The 9285-nt window shown below is 39.8% G+C and overlaps 1 protein-coding gene across 3 annotated transcripts in view; it reads left to right on the top strand.

Moving 5' to 3' along the window:
* Nucleotides 1–86: 86 nt before the first annotated feature.
* SENP5 (SUMO1/sentrin specific peptidase 5) overlaps nucleotides 87–9285 on the top strand; it is a 44472-nt gene continuing 35273 nt past the window's right edge. The window contains exons 1-2 of one of the 3 annotated variants that reach the window (XM_012732229.1): nucleotides 139–302; nucleotides 3903–4006. The gene's annotated coding sequence lies outside the window, so the exon portion shown is untranslated. Of the gene's footprint in view, nucleotides 303–1334; nucleotides 1373–3902; nucleotides 4007–9285 lie in introns of those variants that run through there. The other 2 variants (XM_012732234.1, XM_004675123.2) reach the window with 2 other exon arrangements.

Below are 9285 nucleotides of genomic sequence, written 5' to 3'. Positions count from 1 at the left end.
CGGGGGTCCGGGAGCGCGCGCCGCAGGAAGCGGAGGGAGGCGGAGCCAAGCCCCCTGCGCGGGGCCTCGCGATGCGGGCGGGGCCGAGGCGGAAGGGCACGGAAGGAGGTGACGATGTAAGTGAGCGCCCGCGTCGCGGCCGCGGCTCCGAAGGCAGCTCGGTGGCCGTGGCCGCTGTGAGCAGGCCGGACACCTCCTGGCGGACGGGGCTTTCCCCAGAGCTGGCGCGGGCGGGGCCGCAGTCCGAGCTGCCGCAGCGTTTGGGCCCACGGCGGGGCAGGTGCCGGCAGCGAGGGACGTAGGTAAGCGGGAGCCCGGGTGTCCAATCGACCGAATGACTTACGGTTCGGGCTGGCAGACTATTCCCGCGCCAGCGCGCGCCAGCTCAGCACCGGGCCGGGAGGCCTCGAGCGCTGCCTACCCCCCACGCGCGGACCAGAGGCACCAGCTTTCTCCCCCCGCGCTGCTCTGCTTTGTGGGAGTGGGGGAAGCTTGTCCCGGGGGACCACGTCCTCCTCATTCTCTCCAGTCCCCGCTGTACGACGCAGAAGCAGAGAAAGCTAGCCCCCTGGCCACTCCTCCTGAAGCTGTGGGGAGAGCTGTGAGAGGAAGAGCTGCTGTTAGTAGTCCTCCAGCTCCTGTCGTTTAGGGGTTTTATTTGTTCGGACAGTTCCGCTTCCTTCCTGTCTTTGGGTCCTTCCCCCCCGCACTCCTGGCATACTGTTCCAGTAAAAAGACAGGGCACCGTTGAATCCAGTGGGGGGAAGCCTGGCTCTCTGTTGTATGTATGGAGATGGTGTCGTACCCCGTTTCACTGGGGTTCAAGGGAGTGTAGCTGAGCTGAAAGCCTAGCTTGCTTTTCGGTGGTGGTTTTAATCTCTAGATAAGACTCTGGCTTTTCTTATATCCATGTACATTGGTTCGGAGAATTAAATGACACGAAGAAAGCAGAACATTAGTCATGAAATGTTTTGGGAATCTACTTGAATTCGGTTTAAGAATATCCAGGACACTTAATGGTAGGTTCCTAATTATGTCTTTTACCCAGAATAAGCTGGGTTTGGAGAAGGATGCCAGAGAAGACAGCAGGAGCTTGTGTGGTTAGAAATTTAACTGCAGCCTCTACTTTGGTTGGGCAGCATAGAAAGAAATCAGACCCCTCTAGTCACCTAAATGTCTCATATTTGCTTGATGGTTTATGACCCAAATCAGTTTTCTTTCTTTTTTTTTTTTTTTTTTTTTTAAGATTTATTTACACACAGAGAGCTGGGGTACAGGCCAGAGGTGCAGGGGCGGTGAGACGATTCACCAGAGACAGAGTGTGGAGCAGAACAGACAGATCGAGGAAATAAACTGCTGAAGGGAGCAGCAGGTGAGACAGGAGAGGTCTGCTGTGCCCTGTAAGTCACCTCCCTAGCGGGGGATCGAACTCATTAAAGAAGCTGCGACTAGCTTCATAGTGCTGCACTTAACCCGTTGGGCCACCAGGGAGCGCTTCCAAATCAGTTTTCCTCACACAAGATAGCTTTACCTAAATGGCCCCTTTCTAGGAGAAAAGTGGGGCGGAGCTTCACTTACACCTTGGCCCACTTTAGAAGGAATCTGTGCACATATTTCTAGAATCCCTCACTCTGCCACTAAAGCACTGCATGTTAGTTGAAATTGTGCAGAGAATAAATACAGGAACTATAAAATCCTCTGAGTGCTCAGACATAGTTCTAAGTTAATCTTAGTTAATATAGAAGATGACTCTATATTGGAGAGAGAAAAATATTCATCACTGCCAAGTTTAGTAGACCCTAAATTAGGGAGAATTCTTAGGGAGAGGAGAAAAAGAGATTTGGTTAGTGACTTGAGTATTATTACCTTTTCTTGCAGTTGCTTGGTCAGACAAATTAAGGATACTCTCCTCAGTGGAACAAGATGGTGTCTGCTGTGCATCTTATATGTAGTCAAGTGCAATCTTCAATTCCTTTGACAGAATTGTCAATTTGGAATTTTAAGTCATGGATACAGAAGGGACCTTAAGAATTATCTAATCCATTGGTTTCAAAACTGGATGTTAAAAACAGCTGGGGAATTAAAATAAAATGAAATCCCACATGCCTGGGCCCTATCGTAAGATCTGAAGTTGGTCCTGGATATTTGTGGCTTTTAAACGCTTCTTAGATGATACTTATAATTTGAAAACAGAGGTAGATCAGGTTTTATAATTTAGTTTATAAACGGACTCAGTGTCATGTCCAGTTAGACTCTTTTCTTAATATTTTTCCTTCTTCCTTAACAAAATAACCTTGCTTGAATCAGTAGTACTATTTCAGGTCTTGTTGTGCCTTGAGCCCATATGAAAAAAGTCCTCTAAGTTATAATTCTAGTCTTACAGTTTCCTATGCAGTTAGGTCTCTTAATGCTTTTTAATGAAAATATTAGATTTTACATGAAAACTTCTTACTTGGGTTTATTGTCAGAAATATTTTAAAGTTTTGTCATTTTATAGATTGGTTTTTTTAGGAGGCTTTTGATGCCAAGCTTTTATAAACCATGGAAAAATTCCACTTTAGAATATTTTGCTTTTTGTTCTCATAAACCCAGTGTGCTATAAATAGTCTTCCCTACCTTCTCCATCCTGGCTGGTGTGCATGACCATGGTGAAGCAGTCACTAGCCAGCTTCCTACAGAAAGCAATTTGAGACCTGAGTTCTGTACTTATTTAGAAGGGCTTGATATTTGCTTTAAAGCTAATTTTCGAATTTTTGGTCCTTTTGTTCTTTTGTTGGTTAAATAATATTGTGCCACTGATTTAGAGAATTGGTGGATGCCTAGAAAGGATCAACTGATAGTTTGGTAACAATGGTACACATGTATATTTCTTAAGACATTCTAGAGAAAACCACCTAACTTTTTGGTAACATTCAGAATTATCAAGGTAATAAGCCACCAGGTAGAGATGACATTCTGTTTATATTCATTCTCAGATTATTTGATAGCCTTTACATTGCTTCAACAATTCTTATTCTGGTTAGTAACAGAACCAGAAATGAATCTATTTATAGCATATTAACTTCCTATAATCAGATGACAAAGGGCATACTAGATTCACTATGTAAAAAAACTGTGTTAACAGGCAGGTAGTCTGAATCCAGACTCTATATAAAGACATCTGGTGTGTGTATGAGATAAAACACAGGTCACTGCCTCTAAATTTATTTTTTGTGTCTGAAATACCTTATTTTTGAAGCTTTAAAAATTGTTGAATTTCAGATTCTGTTGGAGCAGATTTTTCAAGTAGTAGTATTTAAAGAGGATAACTGTGAGCCCAAGATCACAATTTTAATTTAAATCTTACAGATTTAACATAGAAATATAGGCAGAGGTTGGGGTAGTAAAAAATTGAAGATCCAGTAAAATTGTAGTCTAGAAGTCCCTTGCTGGTCTTTTCTGTGTTTGTAAGGACTTCAGCGTAAAGCTTAATTCACTTTATTTCTGGTGACTGAATGTGCCGAAATTATTGCCAGTTAAGTACCATAAAAGTGCAAGGCTCCAATTCTCAGTCTTGGATTACTTAGTGGTTCCTTGATGCCCTATGGATGTCATTGGGCATTTTTTGTTTGTTTTAAATCTTTTAAATCTTGTTTGCTACTGTTTCTATTTGATTTCATTTTTCTGGGTTGAGTAACCCCACCTTGTTTGTTTAGTACACAATAACTGTCCTCAATACTGTCTTATTACCTCTAAGAAAAAAATCTTGTTTACAGTTATGCCTGAATTAACCGGTATAGTGACTACACTCAAAGTTTCAATCAAATAATGGCCCTTTTTAAGGGTTATTCCTACTTGGGGTATCCTAGGATCAGTGTTAGTATCTAATTAGAATTAAGAGCTTACTTTTGTTTCCCTTATAGGTATATGTTTATCTTTGAAGGAATGTTGGTATTTGGTGAACATGAACACACAAGAACAAGGCCGAGACTATGAGGGCAGAAATGTAAAGGGACCCTATATAGAGGTAACTTTTAATTACATGTGCTCTGAGTACATGTTGTGATTTGTCAATTTTGGATACACTGACTGGACTCTTTATTGGAGAATTTGCAATAACAGTGTATTTGTATTTTCTCTTGAGTCAGTTAGAGTCCCTAGAGAAGAATCTAACAATCTTCAAATCTTCTACTTGGACTTTATAAACTTAGCTGCCAGTAATCTGGTAGCTAAATTGGGGGAAAGTATAGAGGTCTTAGCATTCGATATGTAAACACTCACTTATGTTCATTGAACTCAGCTATTTAGAATATGATGCTCTCATTCTCAACAGATGTTTTCCAGTTTAGAGTCTTTGTTTTACTTTCTAGCACTGTGCTGGCTATTATGGTAGCTACTGGCTGTGAATAGCAACTTAAATCTAACTAAAATTAAAGCTTTACTTCTTCAGTTGCGTCGGACATTTAAAGTGGTCAGTAATCACCTGGGCCCAAAGACTATTGCATTTGACAGGGCAGATGGAGACTATTTCTACCATTGCAGAAATGTTACTATACAGTGATGTTTAGTCTGGAAAAGAATGCAGCAGGTGTTTGCAAGTAGTTGGCTGGTTTTGTTGGAGGTAAGATAGCATTTTTAAAAATTATTTTACTTATTTATGCATACAAGAACTGAGGTGCTGGAGGGTTGAGAGGATTCACCAGAGACAAAGTGGGGAGCAGAACAGGTGATCTACTGAAAGACATTGCTGAGGGAAACAGTGAGTGAGACAGGAGAGGTCTTGCTGTGCCATGAGGGTCAGCTCCCTGGGTGGGAATCAAATTCATGCTACAGTGACTACCAGTAACTTTATAGTGCTGAGACTTAACCCCATGTGCCATGAGGGAAGCTCCATTCTAATGTATCTTAAACAAATGGCCCAGCATTTGAACAAACCTTTCTTCATGTGGTTTATGTTGGTTATACCACTGCCTATGTAGTACTCATACTAGAAATCTTACCCACCATGCACAGCTTTCTCCTGAGTTATGTTAGTTCTGTTCTGGAAAAATCTCAAGATCCTAGTGGATTTACTTTGATATAGTCTTCCAGTTTTCCCTGAACCTAAGCAGTTTTCATACTTTGCCGACCTAAACCTACAATGGCCTCCTCATAGGTTTCCTTTGCTATTCCACATACTGAAGGTACAATAATCTTTTTTAAGTATACAGGCTACACCTTGTACCCCTTTGGTCTTTCAGTGGCTCATACCACCTTTGTTTAAGTATCAGCAGTGTTCGTTTAGCTTTTCTATTCTTTGCCTACCTCTCTGATTTCCTACTTAAGTGACACTGAGGTTTTTCCAGTTCTTTGGAATGCTGTATTCCCTCTCCAAGACTTTTCTTTGTTCTCTTTGCCTAGTAATTCTTTCTCAGCTTAAAAATTTCTTTAAAGAGTTTTTCCCTCACCCTCCTTCCAAGTATTCCCATAACACTTTGAATCTTAGCTTCCTTATATGCTTCACATTTGTTACACTTGTTCAAATGACTTTCCCACTAGACTATAATGCCTTTGAAATTTTCCCATTATGTTTGTAGAAACTCAAGTTGTATTTAATAGATGTTTGTATATTTTTATAGCTTAACTTTGTGATATAATCACTATCACTGACAGGTTAGATTAATTTAACCTTCAGGCACAGGCTATATACTTTAATTTGGGGAGGATTTGTAAGAACTTGATTGTATGTTCTCTTCCTTTTCTTCAATCAGAATTTGTTATGGACTTATAGTTACTCAGTTTTGTGTGTATATCTATGTGATATTCTTTTTTGTTTTTTGTATTTATTACATGTAAGAACTGTGGTATAGGTCACAGGTGTGGGGACAGGGTGTGAAAAGATTTACCAGAGACATAGTGGGGAGCAAGACAGGCAGATCCACTGAAATACACTGCTGAGGGGAACATTGGTGGGTCAGGAGAAGTCTGCCATGCCATGTGGCTCACCTCCCTGGCCAGGTATCAAACTGCACTGCAGAGGCACTGGATAGCTTCATAATGCTGTGCTTTAACCCAATGCACCACCAGGGAGGACCCTATTCTTTTTTTTTTTTTTTAAGGATTTATATATTTATGCATACAGAACTGGGGTACAGGCCAGAGGTACAGGGGAGGTGAGAGGAATCACCAGATACAGAGTGGGGAGCAGGAACAGACAGTTAAGGAAGTACACTGCAGAAGGGAGCAGCGGGAGAGCCAGGAGCAGTCAACTGCTCCGTGTGGATCACCACCGGGTACGGGGATCAAACTCACACTGAAGCAGCTGCGACTGTCTTGCAATGCTATATTCTAACCTGTTGTGCTACCAGGGAGGGCCTATTTGATATTCTTAGTAAAATACACATCTTATTGATAAAGCTGCTTAAGCAGTTACCTTGGCCTTAAGTGTTATGAAGAATAAACTCCAAGTCTCCTTTTGTATTGGTCATATACAGTGAAGGGATATTTAAATTGTATATTAAGAAAAAATTTTTAATTAAAAATGTTTTTTAATTGATAGTAAAATAAACTAATATATAATACCATAAACACCAGGTGTTCTCAAGCTTTCTCTTTCACAATTCTCATAATTTTTTCAATAGTGCTTTAAACTTAAAAGTTTAATTTATGAAGTAGTTTAGGTCTAAACAGCTTAATAAGTATTTATGTTCTGGCAACCTGGCAGTTTTAAAAATACATATAAATTGAAAGACAAATAATATTTTTGTTTCATTCTTAAATAACCACAGTTACTCACTGCACATACTTGTTGGGCGCTGTAAAATTCTCAAACCTGGGGATCATTGTTCAGTGTCACCCACATTTTCTATATCAGAATTTCAACAACTGACAAAAACATATCTTGCAAAGGTATGAGGTAATTAAAAGGAATACCACATGATTTAATTTGAAACTGAACTATAGTGAACTGGTAGTTTGTGGGGTACTTAATAGAAACAAAATTGCACATTTTCCTGCTAACTTAGACTATCTTATGGTATCCCTATGACTTCACTGTAGAACAGCAGGGTGCCTGATGAACAGGTTAGAAACTAAAGGTAAACTTCAATAATTTGGTGTTCTTTAAGACATTTTTTCCTCGTAATTATTCAGAATACACATTTTTGCCCCCCTTTAACATAACATGTTGTTTAGGAACTTCAGCTTTTTTTCCATTCAGCAATGTATTAAGGTATAAAGATAGTTGGCTGACCCTCAGTATTTAATTTCACTCTGGCCTGAAAACAACAGAGCAATTAAAAAAAAAACAGACAAACTAAGTGGCAGCCTCCCAGGTGGCATAATGGATTAAGTCTCAGCACTATGAAGCTGAGTTTGATCCTGCCCAGAGGCCTTAACCACATGGTACAGCAGACCTTTCCTATCTTTCCCACTGATACCCTCAGCAGTGTATCTGTTCTGTTCCCCACTCTGTCTCTGGTGAATCCTCTCACCTCTTGCACCTCTGGCCTGTTCCCCAGCTCCTGTATTCATAAATAAGTGAATCTTTAAAAGTAATAAAACCTAAATGGCAAAGAATAGGAGCAGTAAGTGTAACAAAACAAAATTCTGGAAGTTGGGAAGTAGATAAGACTAATGATAACTGAATAGTAGACTTTAAAAAAACTGAGTTCTAAGCCACAAATAGAGAAAGTCAAATAATCTTATTTGTATTATAGAACCTTTTAAAACTCTTTCAAGATTGTGGTACAATGTACTGAAGAAGTGGAGGTGAAAGTAGGATGAAAAATACAAGGGATTGTTTGAAAGCTTTTTGAGAAAATTACTTCTAGATATGACCTTTTATTCTTCCTCTTACATATAAACAGGCTAAATAGAGATTTAATGTCTGGACTGGTGATCACCATGTGTAGTTGGAAGACAATGTTTTATAATGGAGCTAAGTGGAAATTTATATATTGAAGGCAGAACTCTAGCTCTTTTTCCCAATTTAGCTCCCCAAATCCTGTCCTTTCCCACCATTCCTATTCCTCAAAGGCAGCCTCTTTTAGACTTTAAGCTGTTCTTTTGATATAGGCAGTAACTCTCTAAATGAGTTTTTTCCCCAAAGATTGATTTATTTATGCTTATAGAACTAGGGTACAGGTAGAGGTGGAGGAGTGGTGAGAAGATTCACCAGAGACAGAGTGGGGAGCAGAATGGGCAAACAAAGTACACTGCTGAGGGGAGCAGTGGGTGAGGCAGGAGAGGTCTGCTGTGCCCTGTGGGTCACCTCCCCCTCTGGGAATTGAACTTGAACTGAAGCAACTGAAGCTACCATTGCAGTGCTGCACTTGAACCCATCGCACCACCAGGGAGGACCCTCTAAATGAATTTTTTACATTACTTTTGATTTCCAACTTTTAGGCTTTACCTATTGACTATGGAAGGTGAAATTTAGTTCTTTTCACATCTTCAAACATCTATTCCTTAGTTTATTCTTATCTACCTCCCTACATAGTCTCCTAATATAATGATCCATAATTTTGACTAGAGTCAATTTTTTTTTTTCGATAGGGGAAGCATTATTTTGGATGAGATAGTTCTCATCCTAACAAATGCGGTAGTGACTCCCTTGTTTAATTTGCATGTCCCTAGCGACATAGGCCACACAGCCTCTTCTTTAATGCTTACTGGCCATCCACACATCCACTCCAGCACTGCCCGTCTTCCCCGTCTTTTGCTCCTTCCCCTCTGCGTACACACCTGCGCTGTGTGGAAGGTATATATATTTTGATAAGTTACATCTCTGAAAACCTTTTTATACCTTTTAATTTGATCGATATGTTAGCTGGATTTAAAATTCTATGTTGAAAATAATTTTCCTTTCCACTCTTGCTATTAAGTCCATTGCCATTTTTATTTGTGATTTTTCTTGTCATACCCCAAACTTGTGGAAGGTCGTTTTGATATTTCACAGCTGATATTCCTTTTTATACATCTGTTTTCATTTATTGATAGGGTCTTCTCATGTACAAAATCATGTCCTTTCATTCTGAAAATTTTCTTGAATTATGTATTTGACATCTCCTTCCCACTGCACTTTTTCAGTTTATTTTTCTGAATTTTTTATTTGGATATTTGATCTAGACTGATGATTCTTTAATTTTATCTTCATTATTTTTACTCTTTAATTTTATGCTATTTTCTGGGAGATTTATTCAAAATTTTAAATGTTTAAGAAAAATTTTAACTTTTCTCATTGAAGTAACTTCAAACTTAGAAAAATGTCATGTGGGCCCTCCCTGGTGGCACAACCCGTTAAAACACAGCACTGCAAACTAGCCA

This window comes from Condylura cristata, unplaced genomic scaffold (assembly GCF_000260355.1).
Source record: "Condylura cristata isolate star-nosed mole 26May11 unplaced genomic scaffold, ConCri1.0 scaffold00003, whole genome shotgun sequence".
NCBI lineage: Eukaryota > Metazoa > Chordata > Mammalia > Eulipotyphla > Talpidae > Condylura > Condylura cristata.
The sequence above is the reverse complement of the archived record's forward strand: the minus strand, read 5'-3'. Positions and strand labels throughout refer to the sequence as shown.